We start from the raw sequence: 12182 nt of genomic DNA, 5'->3' as shown, positions 1-12182 counted from the left end.
TTTCAAGTACTTTGGTCATTTGTATAACTTGTTTGGGGGAAATGTCTATTTAAATTCTTTGCCAATTTTTGATTGTGTTTTTTTTATTATTGAGCTGTAAGAGTTCTTTAGATATTCTGAATACTAATCTCTGTGAGAGATAAGATTTGCAAATATATTCTCTCATTCTTTAGTTGCCTTTTAACTTTCTTGATAATGTTCTTTTATACACAAAAGGGTCTTTTTGTAATTTTGATGGAGTCCAATTTATGTATTTTTTTCTTCTGTTGTTTGCGCTTTGGGTATCGTATCTAAGAAACTATTGTCAAGCACAGGTCATGAAGATTGCCTCCTATGCTTTCTTCTAAGACTTTTATAGTTTTAGTGCTTCAATTTAAGTTGTTGATTCATTTTGAGTTAATTTTTGTATATTAGGTAAGGTAGGATTCCAAATTCAGTCTTCCTTATGGATATCCAGTTTTCCCAGCACAATCTGTGGAAGAAGCTGCTCTTTCTCTAGTAAATAATCTTAGCACCCAAGTTGAAAATCAAGTAGCCATAAATGTATAAGTTTATTGCTAACCTCTTAATTCTACTCCAGATATTCATGTATTTAAAAAAAATTGATTTTGAGCATAATAAAATGTTATTCATTGTGCAGCCAAGATGACTCTGAATTCATCAAGTTAAAGCTTTTGGGAGAATTTTTGAGTATGTAGGAGCACTTTGCTTTAGCTATCAATGTGTGTTCAATGTGAAGGTTCAGGGTTACATTTTCTCTAGCAGCATCAGATTTCCTGTCAATATTATACTTTCAAACAAAATGCAGGTGCAGACTTTCCATGGAAATCTACATATGCCACTCTGAATGACTAATTTTGGATTCCCTGACCTAGTCAATCTCAACATGGATCACCCTTTCCCACTTTGCTTTTCTGCTGTCAACATTCTTACACACACCATCCATGGTTTGTAAATACCTTCTTTTCAGTGGGAACTAAGTACTTAAAATGGATGTTATTCTTCTTACCTATTTTTAAGGAGAGCTCATTTAGGTATAAGAGATATTTAGGGAGGTTTTTAGGAGAGTTCTTGTAGAAAGGAAGAAACTTATAAAGTAGCTCTGTACTCCAGGCTTCCAAAAAATGCAGCCATGGCAAAAAAAATTGAAAAGACAATAAAACTGTGGTTAGCAAATGCTTTACACTTTTTAGAATAGGTTATATGCCTTATTAGGTTTGTGATTGAAGATGCCGCTGGAGAACAGGGCTTTATTTGATGTCAAGTGTGTGCTGCTTTTGTTATGTTCCATGCCAGATATTTTTTGACATGGCGAGAGATTGTGCTTCCTCAATCTGCCATGAAAACCCTATTTTTAAAAAAATGCAGTCCTTGGCATGGCATAAAAGCACCTGCATTTTCCTTAAATCAAGCTGCTGCTTGGGAGTCCCTACTTAGTAACTCAAAATGGACAAGGTGTGAAACCGTATTGTATTTATCTACATGACAAGCACAATCCACTCTATCACTAATGGGAACAATTGTGCTTCATTAAAAAAGGACAATGTGGGTGGGAATGGAGTCAAGTGTCACTGTCTCACATCTAACTTCTAATTTATATCTCTCAAATCATCATGGATTGGAGGAAGGCAGAGACAGAAACAAATTCCAAATATCTTAGACTGAATAGGTGATGGTAAGACACTGTTCAACAAAATAAATGCTTAAAAATTAATTCTCCATTGTGATTACCATGGCCATTTATTTGCCTCCTGATATGAAGATGCTATAAGGATCAAGGAAAGTACAAGAAGATCTGGACAAACCATTGGAAAAGATTCCTCCAACATATCTAGGGTAAGATGTTAGAAATGAAACCATTTCTGGAAACAGAGCTGGCTGGCTCTGGGTGATTCTAGCTCTGTAGCCATGTCTGCCAGAAGTTCTTCTCTCAGCTGCCTAATGTGTGAGGTTCCATCCCATGGAACCATCCCCATTTAAGTCTCTGATTACCTCTAAAATGAAAATATAAATAGGTTGTGCTTGCTTCAGCAGCACATATAGTAAAATTGGAACCATACAGAAAAGATTAGCATGGCCCCTGCATAAGGATGACACGCAAATTTGTGAAGTGTTCCATATTTTTGTAATCCCATTAGTAGGTATCTATCCAGAAGAACAAAAATAATTTTACCACAAAGACATTTGCACTAGAATGTTTATTGTGGCTCAATTCATAACTGCCAAGTTGTGGAAAGCAACTTAAATGCTCATCAACCCATAAATGGATCAACAAACTGTGGTATATGTATACCACAGAATGTTATTCAGCCATTAAAAAAGATGGAGACTTTACATCTTTTACATTTCCCTGGATGGAGATGAAATATATTCTTCTTAGTAAAGTATCACAAGAATGAAAAATAAATATCCAATGTACTCCATACTAATATGAAATCAATATATAAACAATTACATGCTCATAAGAACCATAAAACACTACTATAGTCCAGTTTGTCAGGGGCAGAGGGAAGTGGGTGGGGGGGGGAGGAGAGGACGTTTGGCAGAAGGAGGGAGGGCATGAGGTGGGATCTCACCTAATGTGCTCATTGTGAGAGTGTGTAACATGCCCCCTGGGTGAAGGACTCTTCTACAAATGGAACTTTACCCTGGAAGTGAGAACAATGTAACCTAAAAATTGTACGCTTATGTTAATTTGATTTAATTAAAAAAATAAAAAAGAAAAATAAGAAAATATAAATAAGTTAACACTAAAGTTATTAGGCTAATCTATGCCTTTGTGGGAATGAGTATTTGCATTTCAGGGTTCTGACATTTGAATAACAAGGTCTGAATTGTGGAATCCTGTGATCCTGTGCATAGACTGGAGAGGGGCAGTGGCTCAGTTTAGTGAAGGCTGGATTGGGAAACAATTACTTGCTAAATTTGCCTCAGTTTGCCTGGCTTGACAACTGACTTGTCCTTGTTGCCAAAAGGCAGGATTCCGTTTCAGATTTTCATCTACTGGGAAAGAGTAGAGGAAGGAGTGCTGAGTTTTAGTTGGAAGATCTCTCTACTACCAGCTGTGTGATTTTAGACAAGTCATTTGATCTCTCCGGGTGTCTGTTACGTCCGAGTGTCTAATACGTCTCTCTTACATTGATGTGAGGATTAAATGCCAACACGTATAGAGCACTCTATAAATGTATTTCTGTTATTATCTAAGGTATTTAAAACATCAGAGGTGAGGTATAAAATCTTGTAATCCATTCATTACCTGTGTCAGTAGAGAGAAGAAGAAGGGATTAAATCTGGCACTTACTAAGCTTTGAGTCTGATTTAAGTTCTTTCCTCCCACTGCCCTATTTGCAAAGAGTTTTATTCCATTGTTGAGAGTCACTGAAGCTTGGACCAATTACTTGTGTTGACAAGTCATTAAAGAAAGGCATATATGCACCTGGCTCTGAAGTCTAGGAGCCCAGTGGTAGTTTCAGAGATAACCAGGTCGTGCACAATGTTGGGAAGATCTGTCTCTGCCTATTCTGTGTACACATGGGTCTGTTCGAGGTAGAGACATGGGTCCTGTTACCTCTGCTTTTAAGAGTAAAGAAAATTGAAATATTAACAAGTTGAATTTTTAAACAGATTTATTTGTTTTGCTTATTTATTTTATTTACAGAAGTATAGGCTTTTGTGTACTCACTCTGAGCACATCCATCACTTACTTATAACAGTCAGTTGAGATTTACTTCATCTATATATATGTTGTCAATGGAAAGGAAACCACAGTCAGTAAAAGAAGTTAAAGAAGTTTATTCTGAGCTAGATTTGAGGACCACATAGTGGTGGGGTTATAATTTGATTTTATACATTTCAGGGGACAGGAATTATAGGTAAACTCATAAATTAGTACATAGAAGGTATACATTTGTTTGGCCCTAACAGGTCAACATTTCAAGGTGGCGGGGGGAGTGTCTTACAGGTTATAGCTGGGTTTAAAGATTCTTTAGCTGACAATTCCCTTGTAGTAGAGTCAGCAAAAAGGAATGAGACAAACTACTTGACTTATGCTCAGATTCAAGTGGTTTGTCTTATATATTGAGAAACTTGAGGTATGTCTTGCATAGCCTTAGGCCTGGTAATGAGTCACAAAGCACTTCTCTGAGGAGGGTGGGGACATGATGAGGCCTGTCTGAGTTCCTTTCTTATAGCTAGCAACTCAGATTTAGGGGATCCCCTTGGCCAAAAGAGAATCAGTCAGTTGGCTGCTGGTGGGAGGCAAACTCAAGATTTTGTTTTAGTTCACAATGTGTAATACATATTTATATATAGCTATTATGTTTTGTCTACTAAATAATTATACAAAATTTTTGAAAAATCTGTGTTTATGTTTTTCAATTATACAACGAGATCTTTTTAAGTCAAAACATTGTAAAAGCAATATACAATGATTGAGAAATGAACTTACACTATAGAATTAAGTTGGAGGACCATTTACTTAAGACAGAATATAACACCTATATATGTACATACATATATGTGTACATATATTCATAGACATGTTTGTGTGTCTGTAGGTGTTTATATGACATGTATAAACAACACACACACCTGTGTCTGTGTGTGTATATACATATGCATGGGCGTATAATGGTATCCTTGTAAATGCTTAATAACTGGCTCCCCAAATAAAACAACACCATAAAACCCCTATTCTGTAGCATTTGGCAATGTCCATGGCTTAAATACTCCTACTGTGGCAATTTCAAGTTACCATGGTGATGCCACTGATGTGAAATAGGAAGAGATGTGCACAGTCTGCTCATGGCAGCTAGCAAGGGTGGGTAGACACACTCAGAGAATATCCACTGGGTGGATTCCTACAGTAAAGACAGAAATATAAAATCATACACAATTTGAGTTTGCTATCAGTTCAACCTCTCTTTACTAGGGAATTGCAAAGCTTTTTAGGTATAGCCAGAAAGAATTACGTTTGGCCCATCCTATCTGGAGTCTGTCTCCCTGTGCTCATGGTTCTTCACATATCTTCCTCTGTGAGAAGCCTTCGCAAGGGTCTTGTATAGATCAAACACAGAAGGAATTAAGGCAGTCAAAGACCATTATTAGAGATTGTCCAGTCAAGTTTATAGTTTGTAGGTGAGTAACCAATGGCCACAGGTTGTTAACCACTGCTTTTAAGTGTAGCACTCTGCAGTGACAGCAATAGTAGGATATTATCATTATTGAGCACACACATGAATGCACACACACACCATTCCACTTTGTTTTTGGGAGCCACTACTCTTCTCTTTCTGCAGTGCAGACCTCCAGCCAGTAGCAGAGTCTGCTCATGCTCTGAGACTTAAGGTTGCTAGAAAGTGTTTTCCTCCATCCTCACTTCAAAAGAATCTTCTCAGCAGTCTGGAACACTTCTTCACTTCACATTTTCTACTCTGCCATTAGAGGTCCTTTTGTTCCATTAATAATGTTTCCCTCTTAAAGAGCTCACCCCATCTGAGACGAGGTAATAGTAATAAGGGAGTACAGATTCGGAAAATAGGCCCAAATTCAAAGATAAATTTGATTCTTGCACAATTTGGCCTAAGACCGTCTGTGAAATGACAGCCTTATTTCCCTCATTTTCCTAGTGCTTGCAGTTTATTGCCTCCCCACTTGCAGATCCACCTAGCTCATCCACAGTCTATGAAGTTGATAATTGTAAACTCATTCCCTAAATCCTGAATCATTTTGAGGCTTTGGTAAAAAGTCATCATTAATTTATTAAACTAAATAAATTCATTAAACTTCATTGGCCCTGTCCATGAAGAGCTAACAATTTCTTAGGAGAGACATTAAAAAACAGAATAACTACTGTGAAACTATGTATTTTTCCTAGTAGAGTGTTATTTCTGAAGGGCTGATAGAAGCCAGAGAAAATATTATCCAGCAGTAATTAATGGGCACACCAGAATTAGATAGACTTAGTTTCAAGTACTGTTGATTCTTTGGGCAATTTGCTTAACTTGTCTGACCATAAATTTCCCAAACAATGGCTATGATATAGGCCAACTGCAATAATGCCAACTGCACTGGAATGTAATTTAATGAAGGCAGGCACTTTACTTTGTTTGCTGTTATATCTCTACCACATGGAACAGTATCTGGTATATAGTAAGTGGTCAATATATATATTTTTAAAATAACCCAGGTGAACTGCCTAGTATAGTGTTTATAGGTAATTGATAAATAGTAGCTGTTCCATGTATTATCATAAAGATAGGTAGGGCCATAAGAGTGTATGAGAACTCCCAGAGGTTGTAGGCAGTAATTCTGCCTATGGGATTAGGAAAAATTGTAGAGTTGTCATCTTCAATGAGACATAGAATTGTCAGAAAAAGGAAGTCCAGTGGGCATGCCAGCTAGAGAAAATAATATGGGCTATGGCAATCATGAGTAGTCTCAGAATTTAAGAAAGTGAGTGTTTCTTTTCCAGGTTATTTTGAGATCTACTTGCAAATTAGTAATGAGGTAGGACAACAGTGACTTCTTTTGTCCCGGGTATTGTTTTCAGAGCTAGACAAAAAGAGATTGGACATCTTTTTGCTTTCTGAACACAAACGGTTCTGAAAATTATTTCTTTTAGTGAGGTAAATGATAGGTGGTATCACCTCCATTTTTTTTGGAATTCTTAGAAATGTAAGATTCAAAAGGGGAATAGTAAAAATATTAAGAGTAATTATCTTTGGTGGTTCATATTTTATCTCTATGAAGGCTGAGGTCTTTAGAAAAAGCTTTGGGTAATTTCATGTCGTGAATCTTAACGTTTTGCTCCTCAGTATACAGGTAGGAAGTTTTACAATTGAGTCTGAGACAAACCTTTAAAAAATCTACTCATTCCAATATAAATTCCTTTTCACCTTAGATGAGATGACATTTTCAGGACTGTTACTAATGGTCCTTGCTTTGTAGCATTTTACAATTCTTCAAAGCATTTCACTTAATATTACCTTTTCAGTACTTTTGGTAGTCCTGTGAAGCAGATGGAGAAAGTAGTTTTATTCCCATTTAAAGATGGAGGAAAATTAAAGTTAGAGAAATGAATTAAACTGACTTGCCAAGAGCTGCTCAGAGGCATTGCTGGGATTAAAACCCAAAGATTCTAGAACTTTTTCTCACCCAGCACTATATCTCCTCATTCTCCTGATGAGTTTAATTTTAACAAACCAGATAGTAGGTGAGAAAAGATGTGTATTGTGTTATCTCACATTACTTTCTAAGTAAATTCCTTATAGCCATTTCTCCATCTTAGAATAATCAAACTAGCACAGTTACATGAAATTTAGAGTTTTGCTAGAAGTCCTGAAATAGTTAAAGGCCAAATGAAAATATACCCTGTGTTGAGTTCCTCTTGTGTAGGAGAAGACAAAAGCACTGCAGTTGTGTAAGTTGCTGCAGGCAAAGCAAAGAGTGGAAAAGTCCTCCCCATTTGTGTTTTTTCTTAATGACAAATACTGTTTAATCTTCCATCTTGAGTTCCCAGTGCCAGTATTTTTTTCTGTTAAAAAAAATTTTTTTTTAAATGATGACAACATAAAAATAGAAGGTAAGGCTCTCTTAAGAGTTCTCATTGTCTGCAGAATAATTCTGAACAAATCTTGAGCCCTGGGCTCTACCTGTCAGCTCCTCTAAGGAGAAAGACAGGAGAATGGCCCTGTAATTTCCATGTGAATAGGGAAAACCACTTCCCAGATCCACTGCTCTGGGTAACATAAATTATTTGTTTTCTTGGTCAGTCAATGCCAAGAGTGGAAAAAGAAAACTTTTTTTAAGGCCAAGAGAAAGAAAACCTGAAGCAGGTGATGTGACTCTGTGGCCGCTCCCTCGGCGTTTCCAGCTCCTGTGGACACTGGGCACTCTGGGAGTTGATCAGTTGAGCAGGTGAAGTGGAGAAAGTAGATGAAAGCCAAGAAGCTGTGTGCCAGTGGGTATGTAGATTAGATGGAAGCTTAAGTCTTTGGAATTTTCACTTTAACTTCCCAGGCTGAGATTAGGGCAAGCTTCTCTCTGGCTTGGGACTGTAAGGAGATAGAAGGGCTTATTTTGGGCACTCCAAGGCTTTAGTCTTATCAAGGTACAGACATAGACATACCTCAAATGCATACAGAAAACCTGGAGCTGCTAAGAAATCTCTTTTCCTTCTTCCCCTCCCATGCTTATGTTAGGCTGTCCTGTGATCAGCTGGGTTCCAGTGAGTTCTCACTCCAGTCTCTTCCTCTCCCTCTCCTTCTGGAGGTCATCCCCTCACTAATATTCTTCTGATGCCTCTGACTTTCATCTTTTCTGCTCTATTCTGTCCTATATATATCCATCAGATTAGTCTTTCTTTGATGCTCATTTCCTTAAATCACTCTTTTGCTTGAAACTTTCCAACAACTCATTATTTATGTACATAGGAAAATCCAAACTTCCTAGTCTGGCCTTTGAGTATGTTGAAGTAGACAATTGACTGTGGGCCAGGGACATGTCTGCACGTCCTCCCTGAGTATGCCAGTTGCCAGGCCTAACCATCCTTTGCCCTGAACCCTACCTGCTACTGGTCATGTGGACATCTAAGAAGGTGAGAGGTTAAAGACCCAAAAGATGAGAGATCATTCTAAGAAGTGAGACGAAAGGAAAACAGTCTCAGTTCTGTATGGGCAATGTGGTCTTTATTCTACCTGGGTGCAGGGGGGTTGAAATCAGAAAGGAATTCCACATGTGGGTTATGGGTGATGGCGATTTAAAGGGTCAGAGAGGCAGGGATTGGTGCATTCGTTATTTCCTGGGTGGAACATGCACTTAGTTCTTTCTGGGTGGGTCAGTTCTACTTGAGTGGGTCAGTACATTTAACCCTATCAGTAGACAGCTGTAGCCTGACTTCCCAGAGACTGCTCACCCCTGGAGGAAGGGGATTCGCTTGTTTACTGCTTTCTACTAAAGGTGCTGAGCCTTTAGCTCCAAGTTCCTCAATGGCACTACAACCCACTGTCTATATAGCTGTATTTGTGTCCATTGTATTTTCCCTTTGGCGGATGGGATCTTTGGGCAGAGAAGCCACAAGGATCATAATGATGCCCCTCGTGTTTGCTATGTTGTCTTGTCTGGAGCCTTTCAGTCTTTGGTAACTGTGGAATTTTGGCCAGCTGACTTGCTTGCTGCTTAGTCTATTGGGGTGGGTTCTTCTTCATAGGGTGTTTTCATTATCTAGCTCCCATGATTCATTTTAATATTAAATATGTATTTGTTTAACAAATCAGCCAATACATGGATCCTCGGGGGGGCTGGCTGAATCAAGCTGGGTCAGGTCACTCAGGAAACCCAATACTTTCACACTTCTGTCTGTGGTGTTTTCCCATCTGAAGTTCACTTTCCTTGTATCACAACTTGTCCAAATTCTTCTCTTCCATGAAAAGCAATCTCAGCCATCCAGGCCTGATGTAATTGATTTTTCCTTGTGACCTGCCCCACCCCCCACTTAGTGGACAATAAATGCATGTCTCATGTGATACTGATTACTTTTGGTATTTATACTTATGTATTTAGGTATTTTCAGTTCGCATCCCAAAACAATAGGAATTGTTTAGCTACTTAACCTATGTCAGGAACTGAGCAATTTGCAGGAAGTGTCGGAATCACAAAGGTGAATGAGTTGTGGTCTCTACCCACATCAACTTTCATTTTGTAACAGAACAGTCTTGAGTAAAGGTGTATGTTCTATCACGTTATTATCACTAAGTTGTTAGGTATAAGTTCTATCACATGGGCACACTATCACTAAATTGTTATGAAAGTACTGCAGGCACTGTGATTAATTCTCTTGAGAATGAAGTCTGGGAAAGCACCAGAAAAAGGGTACATTCTTTTCTATGTTCGTCATTAGGCCTATAGGCACACGGCTCATCTGCCTTATTGGTTTATAAGAAACATAAGTTCGTATTGTGACGTCTTTGAATCTCTCACAGTAAACCAAAGCCTTCACCTTTCAGTTAGTTAATTTAGTCAAATATGTATTTGGTACTATATTTATTTAGTGTATTTATTGGTACAAGGCAATAAACTAGGAACCAGGTAACATACTTTTTCTATAAAGCACTTCTGGTTTAGGGAAAAGTCACCTCTTAGCCACTGATGTCTGTAGTGCTCTCTCTGGAGCTTCCCAAGATCCTATGATGATGTGTGCCATTTTTATTGAAGATATTCACACTCAAGTTAAAAATGAACCATTGCCTTAAATTAACATTTCTTTCAATGGAATTGTCACTTTATTTACATGGTTTTTGTATGTGGCATACTTCTACCCATTCCTAGTGGCTTAACTCAAATCTTACCTCCTTTCAAAGTCTTCATTGATCTCTATGCCCAGGAAGAATAACTAAACTCTTCCCTTTTCTCTGTTCCTATGTCATTTGTTTGTCTTGTGTACAGGTGAGTGTGTGTGTGTATGTGTAGCATTTTTGTTTTTCCTTTAACAATGAGCTCCTTAAAGGAAAATACTTTTCTCCACTTTACTAGGGGCTATGAAAGTGGCTAGCACTTAGACAGTACTCAAACATTTAATGAATAAATACAAAACTTCTACCTTATTTAGACTTCTGACGTCTTGATTAAGCAACTACAACAAATAATTTAGAACTGATTTTTAAATGTTATTGTGACCAATACATGAGTCAGACTAGAAATTTGCACTCAGAATATATAAAGGACTCTTATAAGTTAATAAGATAAGAAGCAGACAGCCAGCCCAATAAAACATTGGCAGAGATTTAAAACAGACACTTTGTAACAGAAGGTTTATACATGACCAGTAAGTCATGAAGAAGAAGGGGAATATCACCAGTCATCAGGAAAATGCAAGTAAAACCATAGTGAGATACCATTTCGTGGGCTGAGAATGGCTGAAATGAGAAAGACTGACAATGCCAAGTGTTGATAAGAATGTGGAGCAAGTACAACTATCAAAACTTTGCTGGTAGGGGTGCAAGTGTTATAGCTCCTTTTGAAACCAGTTTAACCATTACCTTCTAAAGATAACCCTATGCTTCATTTGTAGTAGGATGCAGAAATTTCAGTCTTCAGTATTTAACATGAGAAATGAAAACCTATGCCCATCCAAAGACCTTGAAACCTTCTAAGCGACTATCAACAGGTGATTGAATAAACAAAATGGGGGATATCTATACAATGGAATCCTACACAGCATTTAAAATAAAAGACTACAGATACATGCCCTGCAACAGATGGATAAAACTCCAGATAATTTTACTGAGTGAAAGAAGTCAGATTAAAAATAAAATGGCCATGTATAACTCCATTTATATAAAATCCTAGAAAATGCAAACTCATCTATATTGACAGAAGGAAAATCAGGGTAAGGTGGAGGTAGTGATGGAAAGAAAAAGGGCCCAGGGAAACTTTTGGGTGTGATAACTTTTGTTATGATGACTATGGTGATAGTTTTACTGGTGCATACATATAAATATATGTAGGTCAAAGTAAAGTACACATTTTGAATATCTGTAGGTTATTATATATAAATTATGCTTTTGTAAATTGTATCTCCAGAAAGAAATAAAAGTAGTATTGATTAAAAAAAAATGCCAGATAGGAACTATGAGAAATGAAGTGATAAAACACGACCAGAAAAGTGTCATTAGAAACTGCCCCCAATAGTCACCATGCTTTTTGCCACAGGGAGCACCATCTGTCAAGGGGATGCCTGCTCCCCACAATAGCACTTGAAACCCATGGAGATCAACTGGATGGCACAAGCTATGGGGATAACAAAGGAAGCACTGGGGAACGTCTAGGGAACTTTTGTGTTCAAGACAGGTATTGGATTAAAAAAAAGCCCATCTGAGAAATCTTATACCAGATTTTCACTAGTCTGAAATTCCTCCATAATATTCATGTTAGAAAACATAATAAATATTAATATCATCTTTGGTTACCAGTATTACACCAGGATTTTACATGTAGGCCTGATGTTTTGCAATGTGAAGCTATGTAAGAATGAGGAGTGATATCGTGGGATTCTGTCCTTCAGAAGCATATAGTTTATTGGAAAAACAGGGTATGGATTTTAAATCATGTCAAAGAATCAAAAAAAGATTCACAACAAAAAGATAAGTTGACAATCTTCTGCCTTTATGGGCAGGCTAGGCTTC

The 12182-nt window shown here is 37.6% G+C and overlaps 1 non-coding gene across 1 annotated transcript; it reads left to right on the top strand.

The window, feature by feature from the left end:
* The first annotated feature begins 2018 nt into the window (after nucleotides 1-2018).
* On the top strand, nucleotides 2019-2125 carry LOC111722924. Its single transcript, XR_002771554.1, has one exon. It is a non-coding gene; the product is annotated as a U6 spliceosomal RNA (small nuclear RNA).
* Nucleotides 2126-12182: the final 10057 nt, after the last annotated feature.

This window comes from Otolemur garnettii, unplaced genomic scaffold (assembly GCF_000181295.1).
Source record: "Otolemur garnettii isolate 467f Iridium unplaced genomic scaffold, OtoGar3 scaffold00006, whole genome shotgun sequence".
Taxonomy (NCBI): domain Eukaryota; kingdom Metazoa; phylum Chordata; class Mammalia; order Primates; family Galagidae; genus Otolemur; species Otolemur garnettii.
Note: the sequence above shows the minus strand (reverse complement) of the source record. Positions and strands in the feature narration are given on the sequence as shown.